This window comes from Marmota monax, unplaced genomic scaffold (genome assembly GCF_021218885.2).
Source record: "Marmota monax isolate L192 unplaced genomic scaffold, Marmota_monax_Labrador192_F-V1.1 WCK01_AAM20220418_F8-fsc00043, whole genome shotgun sequence".
Lineage (NCBI taxonomy): Eukaryota > Metazoa > Chordata > Mammalia > Rodentia > Sciuridae > Marmota > Marmota monax.
The window spans coordinates 3,054,185-3,065,910 of NW_026691982.1; positions in this window are offsets into that span (position 1 = coordinate 3,054,185).

The window sequence follows — 11,726 nt, forward strand, 5'->3', positions numbered from 1 at the left end:
GGAAAGTTATATCAGATTCATTCCACTGTATTTCCTTTTCCTATTCCCCCCTCCCTTCCCTTCATTCCCCTTTGTCTAATAAAACTTCTATTCCCTTCCCCCCCTTATTGTGGGTTAGCTTCCAAATATCATAGAAAACATTTGCCCTTTGGATTTGGGGATTGGTTTATTTCACTTAGCATGATACTCTCCAGTACCATCTACTTACATCAAAAGCAACTGTCATGAAGTCATTCTATTTTAGGGGCAGAAAAATACTCCAATGTTTATTCTTTATCCATTCATCTGTTGAAGGTCACCTAGGTTGGCTCTATAGCTTAACTATTATTAATTTTGTTGCTATAAACATTGATGTGGCTGTGTCACTGTAATATGCTGATTTTAAGTTCTTTGGGTATATACTGAGGGGTGGGATAACTGAGTCAAATGGTAGTTCCATTCTTAGTTTTTGAGAAATTTCCATACTGCTTTCCAGAGTGATTGTATCAATTTGCAATCCCACAAGCAATGTATGAGTGTACCCTTTTCCTTACATCCTCGCCAACATTTATTGGTACTTATGCTTTTGATTGTTGCCATTCTGACTAGAGTGAGATGAAATCTCAGTGTAATTTTAATTTGCATTTCTCTAATTGCTAGAGATGTTGAACATTTAGAAATGGTATTCTTTAAACACTGTAATATGACAACTGTATTTCCAGTGCGTGGTACAAAGGTATCTGTATATATCTGTCAAACATGTTCAGCCATTTTATTGCTAAATTAAAACTCATAATATCTTACACACATATAATAGAAAGGCGATTTCCATTTTTTCCTTAACTAGCTAAACTTCCTATCTTCTTTAAGAGGTAAGTCATTTAATGAGTCATTGGTGGAAAAAATATCTGCTTAAAAACACAATATTTTCTTTTTTGGTCCATCTGTACAAGTTTCTACAAGATACATTTCCTTTCACAATTATGATAATCCTTCTCTTTGGAATCTTAAGGCTACCTCCGGTTTTTGTGCATGGGTTGAATAAGCATGTAAGCGTTGTAAGGAAGCAAATTCAAGAAGATTATGCAATTAAGAAGAAGAATAGAGGCTTTGATTTTTTTTTCATTTCTAATGACTAGGGTGTTGCCTTCTTTAATACTAGGTTGAGAAATCCTCCTGCAGCTGTATGGGATATACATCACATAATCACAGGGCACTTAATAACAATGTTAAAATGTGCTTCCAGCAAGAATGTAAGAGACAGAATGAAAGTAATACTTAACAACAGGTAGAGTTTGGTTACCAGGGGCATTTATTACAGTAGAAGTGTTTCAAAAGCACAACCTGTTTGCTCTATTTAATACAATAGGTCTGTAGTTTTATGTCTGATTATCCTAAAGTATTGAGATCTAGTATAATTGTTTTAATATATTAGATGCCTCTGTATGCCTCAAAAATGAGTAGTGTCTCAAAAAGGAAGGATTCCATCTAGAACAATAACTCAAAAGTACAAATGAGTGTGTTTATGTGTATGTAATTTGAGAAAACATTCTAAATGCTTCTGAATACAACTTTTAGTGACTGTGACTCCTCGCTCACCATTAAAATTCACTGTGGTCTATGACAGCATTGTTTGTTGTTCATATATCACCTCGTTTCCCCTTTTCAAAGTATGAACTCCAGCTAATCTACATTTTTTTAGCTTCTCTTATAGCTACAGGTGGCCAAGTCACATATTTTTGATGTATGAGATATATCAAGCTCTGATGGGTATTTTTGAGAAAGTTTTACTTCATTGAATTTGACTCTACATTTTTTTTCTTCTTTTCTTACCTAGAAATCAGTAATGGAATGTGAGTGAGCATCTTCAGACTAGGAGAGCAAATGTCACATGATATCTCCATATTACACCTCATGCCTATTCAAAATGTTATCATGATTATCTGAATCATTTCAAGATTAACAAGTCCAACCTGTAACCTCATAGTTTACTTACCCATCAGCAGAAGTTACCCACTTAGGAGTTTCCCCATTTCTAACCAGTAATTATTTCATTTGTGTGATCGGTTGAATGGGCCAAAATATCCTTGTGATCTTCCTTGGTTTCTTTTGCTCTCATCTCATATACATTGACTCAGCATTATTTGACTAAAATAGATTATAACAGTTTTTCAGTACTTTCACTACTATCACCTTGATGGAAACCACTATTCTCTCGCTCAGAAATTAAGTTTCCTAACAGGTCCTCCTACTTCCAGTCCATTCTTCCTTATCACTGCAAAAGAGCAGCAAGACAGATGAGAGTAAGGAGTAAATCAATAATGCCATTTGTCTACTCAAAACCATCTCATTTAGAGTCACAGTTAATAAAAAAATATATAAAAAATTAAAAAAATTTAAAAAAAAAATAAAAAAAACAGAGTCACAGTTAAGATATTTGCAATTGCTCACAAGGTCACTAAGATATTGTTGTCATAATATATGTCTCCCAAATCACCTGAAACTGTTTTACTATATTCCAGAGAGATTTACTAGAAGGTGTCTCACAAAATTGTATTACTTTAAATTTTGTGAATTGTCAAAGATGTCCTGCTTCAATTATCCTACTTTTGTCTGTGAAGTGTAGGCTGTAAATTTAAACTATCATTATAATATGAAAACCCACATGATGATAATAAGACTTCCTTTTGTTTTCATCAATCCCAGCTGCATACTACAGGCATAATAGATCTTTTCAGAATGCCATTAACCCTTTGTCTTTGCCCTTAGAGACTTCTCTGTCTCTGCTTCAAATTATTCATCATTGTCTACTCTAAGTAATTGTTTTATCTTTTGATCTTTTCATTTCTAGTGTTTTTATAACGTTCTCTAGTGCTACCAGATACCTGAGGCTCCATGAAGTTAAATATTAATAATTTTACCACCATGTTTTATGTCGTTACTTTCCATTCTAGAAAGTGGAAACAATGAAACAAACATACTTCCTTTTACTCATAATTGAACATATAATAATTTCAAATGCTGTATATTTCATTCAGTGTTCATTTCCTAAATTCTATTTTCTCACGTCCTTCTGATTTATTTAGGGTTCTCTGGTAGCAAATTTAAGCAGACTCTTACTACTGTTTGATTAAAAAAAAGATGACATCAAAGTTCTAATATAGTTTAAAATTTACAAAATCATGTTTAGAAATGGGCAAGAACAAAGACTATATGGACAGAATAATAGGACATTCAGAATGTTTTCTTAGCAGAAAAGCTAGTTAGGATTCCATCTTTATAAAAAAATAACGCTGAACATTAGATTATTATCATTTGGTTAATTGCTATTATTTGGTTAAGACCATTTAGTTGTCTGAGCCTAGCCATATGATCAATTGTTGGTGCTATTCCAAGTCAGAGATAAGATCTATCTGGCCATTTGGTATCTATAGTAGAAGGATCTACCATCCCCCACAAGGGGAAGAAAGGATTACACTAAAAGAAATCTATCTTCTATTGGAATGGATGAAGTGATATAAGGATGATTAAAAATATCAAAGGTTACCACAGAGATTTTGTCCAATATTAGTTGCCGAAACAGCAGATGACACTTTAAATTATTAATTTAATCTTGATGATTGACAGCTTCCTTATCAATGTATATTTCTTTCTTAATACTTGGAATTTTACCTCTGGGAAAATAAACAGATATTCTCCCTCTCTCCCCCCACCCCCAGAAAAAAACAAAAACAAAAACAGAGACTAAAAGGAAAAGGGCAGCCCAGGACAGTGGCACTTGCCTATAAAGAGGCCAAGGCAGGAGGATTATGAGTTCTAAGCCCGACTCAGCAACTTAGTGAGATTCTGTCTCTAAATAAGATCCAAAATGGGCTGTGCATGTGGCTCAGTGGTTAAGTGCCCCTGAGTTCAATCCCAGGAACCAAAGCAAAAAAAATTGATTAAAAGACATACAACATTTAGAAAACTCATTCTCATTGCAAAATTTATAAAGTTAGTAAAAGTTAATATGTCCCATTTTTAAAAGTACCAGGAAATGATAATGTCTGTTCGCATATCCAGTAGGGAAAATACTTTTATATCAAATGATAACATCATTAAATCATACCTTATATTCATTAATGAAACTGTTTCTATGTACTTACAGATTAATATATTATTATTTTGTTATACTCTTGCCTTTTCAGTTTCTCTCTCTTTTTTATTTTTTTGTTATTGGTCAACTTCTTCCATATAAGGTCACAATGATTAAGAGATTCCTGTTTATACTTTCATCTTTGAGGAGCCCATTAAAAAACACACCAAGGCCAATTCATAACATAATTTTTAAAACAGAAGTTATACTATTCTACACAAAAGTTTCTGACGAATAGAAAGGGAAGAAAATTAAGATAACTTTAAATGTTAATGAAATCTATAAATTTATATTTAATTTTGGATGTCTTTACTATTGAACAATTTGAGGACTTTGAAGGACAGTAGGGATTATGATATCCATAGTTAGTCTCCTTATCTATATCCTCACCTTATTAAATACAAAAATGAGGTTTTGTATTTAATAATAAAAGATGAAGTTACATAAGCAAAAAAGTTTCTTTTTTTAACATTCAAAGGCAGAAAAAAGTAGAAAATGTTATTTTCTCATGATGTAGTGGATGAAATTATAATGTCTTAAAATATCCTAATAGTTTCTTCCTATCTTATTGTGGAACTTCAGTTTTTCAATTTCACAGATCTTCTACTCTTAGTTTCTACTATTAAGAACAGGTTTTTTGGTAATCTTTATTCTTTAGAGAAAAATAGGGTTTGAAAATAAAATAAAAGCAATGATTTTTTAATTTTGTAAATGAAACTATGACATATTTAACATCTACATTTTTAGTAAAAAAAAAACAGGCACAGTTTTTTCATTAATCCAACACATTTTTAAAATATTCTAGTTTTAAAGAGACCAAATAAAAAGAAAAGAAGGTTTTTAAAATTATGGAAAGTTGAGTTCTAATCATTATAGAATGTTTGGCGAATTCAGACAAGGAAGTGCCTCGGTTATTGTTTATAGAACATATGGAAAGTTATCTGTTTAAGACAGAGAAGAAAAAATGGTTGTCATTGTAAAATTGAGAAAGTCAGGTAGAGCTATAACTAGAGAAGGTGGTGGAAATCATAAAGCTTTGGCTGCATACAAATTATTTAAGTTCCTAAATTTTTTAATTTTCTTATAGACAAAGGGAGAAATTTGACTGTGTGTGTGTGTGTGTGTGTGTTGTAGGAAAACAGACTTACATTTGAGAGATGGGTTCTCTATTTCCCTTTCAAACACCTTCCAATGTGTACTGTCTTACAAAGACTATAAGGTTAAAAGCACATTTTCTAGTCTTCCCTGAAGTTCTGGCTATGATGCATATGGGCTAGCCCAAGTGATCTTGCTCAATATTTGGTAAGCAGAAGTGAGACAGAAAATATACCTCTCCTGCTAGAGCAACTTACACTGATGAGTATTATCCTGGAGATACTTGATTTTTCTGTGGCAATATCAGCACAAGTCCAATATAAAAGGCATTGACTTTGTGTGTAACAAAATGTAGCACTAGAGCTGGTGACAAAGGTGTGATGTGGTCTGGAAGGAAATAGCTGCCGTTATTGCTGGCCATGGTGGTTTTCTACTTTTATAGAATTTCTGATTGTGGTAATGTCCGTGTGATTCTGGAGTTGACAGATGAAATAGCTTTCTAAATTCCCGGGCACTTCTCAGCTGGTGAAAGTCTTCTTTGATGATTTGGTCATGAACTCTCAACTAAATATTGCCAACCTTTGGGTAAATGCCTTACTTCAAGTGGCTTGAAGGGATAATGTACTCTGATAAAAAACCTCAATCAACATTGTTTTAAGTTGCACACCAATGCACCACTGATAAATAATGGCAACCCTTACCATAGTATTGCTGCCAAAATTACACATGCATACAAAAGAAAGTACATCTACAATTTTTAATGTAACTAAAATGAGATTCTTAAATTATGAATAAAATAACCATGCAGGAAAATCTCTAAATATTACTTACTCTTAGCAAATCAAAATTTATACACTGTAATATAATTGAATAGTGCATGGGGCAAAATTAATTCTACTCTGAATATAAAACTGAGCTCTAATCAGTACATATTTTTAAAGTAGGTGTTCAGTTTATCAAATCCAGACAAGAAAGGAAGTCTTCTAGGTAGTATGTGGCTAGTCCATTGAAAGTTCTCAGAGAAATGTTTGATATTTTGCATTGTTATAAAGCTTTAAGGGTGATGTTCTGGAAAGTATATAGAGTGATATAAATTGTATCCCAATCCAAATGCAGTGAGGAAATATAACTTTAATAGAAAAATTTAAATCAAAGCAATTTATAGATTTTGGCTATGTCCTTTCTCTCAAAAGAAGTTTACATTAACTAGTGGTTACATGTGTGCAGTCTACATTTGATTGCTCCCAAGTTATTTGAAAAGTCTCAAAACAACATTGAATGCATTTAAAAACATATGTTACTGTTAATGTCTTTTGGGAAAACAACTCTAGTAAGTTACCTTGTGGTCATCAGGCACCAAGTCAGCTTAAATAGCAATAACCAGCAGATGTATGATAAAGGCAGGAAAACTGAAAGTCATTGGCTCCTACCTCCAGCAAAGTAACAGGAAATGAACAGTCAGGACAGATGGGCAGACTAAATATTCCACTCTAATTCTTTGACTAAATCAAGAAATATTGCACAGGATACACTTCATGCTGTTCATTTAAAACTGCTATAAACCACCAATATTGCAATGTGTTGTTTGTACAAGTAATGTTTTCATATGAAGTTATTAAAGACAAATGGCTTCGATTGTTCTATGAATTTTCAAACTGTCACTCAAGTTTCATACTTTCTAAGAAACTTTAAAATAAAAGAAATATATACATTTTAGTTTTTTAAATTTATAAGATAGAAATCTAATTTAAAATTTTTTAAGTTTCCATAAAAGCCTACTTTCTAAGTCATAGATGTAGGACTTAATATTGGACAAGATCTTGCAATTTATCATCTCCCCTATCCTGACCTCTTAACCTCAACTATTTTAAAATAAGGAAATATTATAAGATTAGTTAAGGAATTTGACTAAGCTCATACCTATGGTGTGTTAATAAGATCATACCTAATGTGTGTTAAGTATGTCATAACTATAGACATATTCTAGAAATACTCATATTTTTTTATTTTTCTCTATATCTAATCTCTTAAATGTACATCTGAGATAGTGTTGCACAACAATGCATGCAGATGTTTTTACTTTGCTATAGACATACTTTTTGAGGTCAAGTTTGGGTCATGAGAAAGAAAATTTTACAGATAGTTTGAAACTTAAATAAGTCTCCCCAGTGTCCTCCATGAACTAGTAGTGTTTGCCTTTTATCCCCATTTATACTACTAGGGTGACAACAACTCCATTTTTTTTCTTAGTTATTTTTTCCTGAACTACATTAAGGTTAGTTAAAGAAAAGATGAGGGTAGTCCTTGTAATGTACTTAGAGATATCCAGAATATTAGATAATAGTCCAATTCTTCTATTAGTCTGGCAGTTTGCGCACAACATGAATGGCTCTGGATGGATTAAACAGAAGGAGAATAGTGGAGCTCTGTGATTCTGCAATACTAGAAACATCTCTTAACAGAGACATCGTCTTCAGACTTTAGCCAATGTCTGTCACATTCCCTTATTCTGGATGCGGAAAGAAGGTGTTCAACAATTCCTAACATAACCCTACTCCTTGCTCCAGTATTATTGCTCTCTAATTTTTATGGCCTCTACAATACATCTAAGGATCTGGCTTCTCTTCTATCTAGGTAGCCTTTCTCTCTTTCCCCCAAGGAGCAGGTTCACGGGATTTTGCTTTACCTATTCTCCTTTTAGTCTATTGTTTTGTCTATTCCTAGCTTTTCTCTGGGGTTTCTTTTTTGATTCTTTTCTTTTTATGCTTGCACTAACAATGATGATTCTTTTCCAGACACTGGATGATGCTGAAAGTCTGAGATGGAAGGAAAACAAGAAACAAATCAAAGCATGATGGTATTATGTATGTAAGTAGAAAGTTAATTAATGTTAATTAATTACTTTATATTTAATATATAAGTAGAACATTTTCTGTTGCCAGTCTAAAACATCTCCAACTTTGGCCACAGAAGGCATTCATTTTTATGTAGGATTGTTTTAGGAACTATTGAATACCTTCTCTCCTCATCCAGGACAAGCAGGTATGACAGAAGTTGCCAAGGTACACAGACCATCTCTTACCATCTGGTATTGAAGAATCATAGAGCCCCCACTATTTACCACCTTCTTTTTGTCCATCCAGAGCTATTCTACAGCAGAATGTTCATCTGGAAACAGACGGCACCTTTAGCTTTTTACAGATTTATGAGCCAGCTCATCAAAACAGGAAAAGTTTGAGGGCCTAAAGCACATTTTAAGGAAAATTATGCACTTAAGTCACTATATTTAGAATGATTTTGGATTAAAGAAATGAAAGATTCTTCATTATTATTGTGTTGGCATAGACAAGCAATGCTGAGCGTGACAAGTGTCAGTGATGAGTAATGAACACAGGTTAGAAGAAAACACCGAAGGGATGAACATGCACAGAAGACACAGATGAGAAGCCAGGACTGCGCATCAACATTGTCACCCGAACAATGCATCTGTACTCTTCTGAGGCAGATATTATGTTATCTGTATTCCTAAGAGAAAAATAGTCATCGCGCACAACACACACACACACATACACACACACGTGCACACACACACACTACACATACACATTGTTGTCAAAGTATTATGAAAACAAAATACAAAAAGTGTAGGAAAATATGTTATATGAGGAGCTAGCAATTATATACAATATAACTTTGAGTAAACAAAGTAAAATATTTATAGAAGCTGTCTATATAAATTTCAAAATATGGAAAAACAAAAGACAAAAAATGGCTATCTTGACTTACTTAAAATTTAAATAACCAAAAGCACTTTAGGAAGAGTTTGCTGATTATTGGAGTTTACCACACCATTGTTTTTGGGTAATGTTTAAGCCTGATTCTAAAAGGAAAAAATTTCTAGTTCACAAGGAGTGTTTATGTACTTTTAGTTCCAATTTCAGTCATTCACCTCTTGTTTTGAGTCCTATGGCATATTACAATACAAAATATATATAATATAGTGAAAGATTTTGTGGCTGAGCATCATTTCCTTTGATGCTTTATGAACTACTTGCCAATGCAATTAGGATATATTTTGGAATCTGAATTTACTTAAAAATGTTTTTAAATTGAAATTACTGCCTAAAACAGAACATAAAAGGTATTATGAAACAAGCAGTGGCTCAGTAGGCTGAGGCAGGAGGATCACGAGTTCAAATACAGCCTCAGCAAAAGCAAGGCACTAAGCAACTCAGTGAGACACTGTCTCTAAGTAAAATACCAAATAAGGCTGGTGATGTAGCTCAGTGGTTGAGTGCTCCTGAGTTCAATCCCAGGTACTCCCTCAGAATGGCATTATGAAATAAGTAGTTGATTGAAGCAACAGAGAAATAAGAATAAGCAGAATAAGAAAGCTTCTATATTTGGGTATGTATGAATATTCGACTTATAGAGGAAAATGTATCTTTACAGAAAATGAGAGAAGTTAGAAAATAGCAATATTGTAGAACTTTTTTGTGTAGCAGGCTTTCATTTTGTTGAAATGAGGCCTTTCTTATACTAGTTTTCTGCAAAAACTGACACACTTTTGAATTATTAGTAAATGGCCAGAATCAATATAAATTTTATGATAAACTTGACTTTTCCACACTGTGATGTGATTCCTAACTAGGAATTTTTTAAGTTTAAATTTTAAAATCTTGAAGAGTTTACATTTCTACTTTACTAAATAGAAATGAGCCTAATAGTTACATACTCTCACTAAGGCCACACAGCAGTGAAACCCATGAATCAACATGAGCGGAGTTATTTCTGAACAGTTTCCTTCAGCCCTAATGGAAAAGTATATGCTTCTGTTAATTTGAAGTTATTTTACCTTTTTAGTTTTTGCATTTCATTCGATTGTACCTTTTGCACTTATAACTTATGACTTTCTTGACACAATGTAGACTGCTGGAAGAATGGAGAAAAATGGTGTGCTCAGATAAAGCAGAAGCTAGGCAAACATTTTGTGACTCATCAAGGATTGACTAGAATTGTCCCTTTTTCCTTGAGTAATAAAATCAAATACTTCCCCAAGGAACTTGAAATTTAGCGATAATGAATTGGCTTGTTCCCTTCCTATGTAATGAGAAAGAATCTTGATCCATCTTCAAATTTATTACCATGACTCTTTCTATAACATTCCACAACTGAAACTGACACTTGCTGAGAAGAATGCAATTCTACCTATGATTTCCTTTGAAGTCTGTGTTATTGAATTCAGTTGCAGGAACTGGAACTGGGCAGGTCTACTCTAATCATAATTTCACAAGATGTACGTCTTATTTCACTTTGAAAATAGAATTGTAGAGAAGTTCAATCACCTTCTTATAGTTTAGGTTTGCTGATTTTGAATAAACAGAGCTAATATTTATAAAGTAAAGTAGATATTAAAATCACTTTTTAAATATATCATTTGGTTGAACTGAAGTTTCTCTTCTTCGTATGCCAGAGTGAATGTTTGAAGGTCCAAGATGATGCTTATCAGATGCTGTGGACTCATTTTATTTGGGCACCCACCTCAGCAGCTGAGGTCACCTTTTAAACTACAGAAGATGAAATGCACTTGTTAAAGAGTCATTCAGTACTAAAAAGGGACTGAGAAATCAATTGTGAATGGATATGGACAATTTTGTTTTTTCAGTTTATAAACAGTTTGAAAAGCTCTGAAACTTGCCCAGAATACTTTAGTTTAGGGACAGATGTGTAAAATTACATTAAAACAAGCTTAGTGCTCACATTGTCCCTGTTACAATATGACAGATATTTTCTTTTGGTATTTTCATTATATGCTGTTTAATTCAGATGTGACATTAAATATCTCTGTTTGCCTTTAACAATCAAAAATAATCACTCATATCATATAAAAATATTTTCTTAACTAGTTTATATTATTAAAGAACAAAACAACTTTTAAAGTCTATAATTCGTATTGTGCTAATTTGTGACTACAATTTATTTTTTAGGGTCTAATATCCAGAACTGTTTTAGATTTACAAAAAATTGAGAAGATAGTGTACAAAATTCACATACTGTGCACATCGAATTTTTCACACAAAAATACATTAGTATGGGAAGTTTGCCATGTTTAACAAGCCAATATTGATTCATTAATATTAACAGAAATCTATACTTTATTCAGATTTCCTTAGATTTTAATCTGATACCTATTTATACTCTAGTTTATATTCTAATTTGTACTGACATAAGTAAATTATTAATTATATATATGGATATATATATTGGATATTATACATATAATATATATGGATATTTATTTTGTACACTGGTTTTAGTTTAATCATACTTTATTTTTGTCATTGCCTACTCTTTCAGTTTGTTCCTAATGACATGAATTCATGAGTGGGAAGGTGGTGAGTTTATTTTTGTAATGATTTAGTTTTATTTATTCATTTAAAATTTTTAGTTTAATGTTTTGTTTTATAGCGCTACCTTTCTTTCTGGCAATCACACGATGCTCCCAGCTTACATTTTT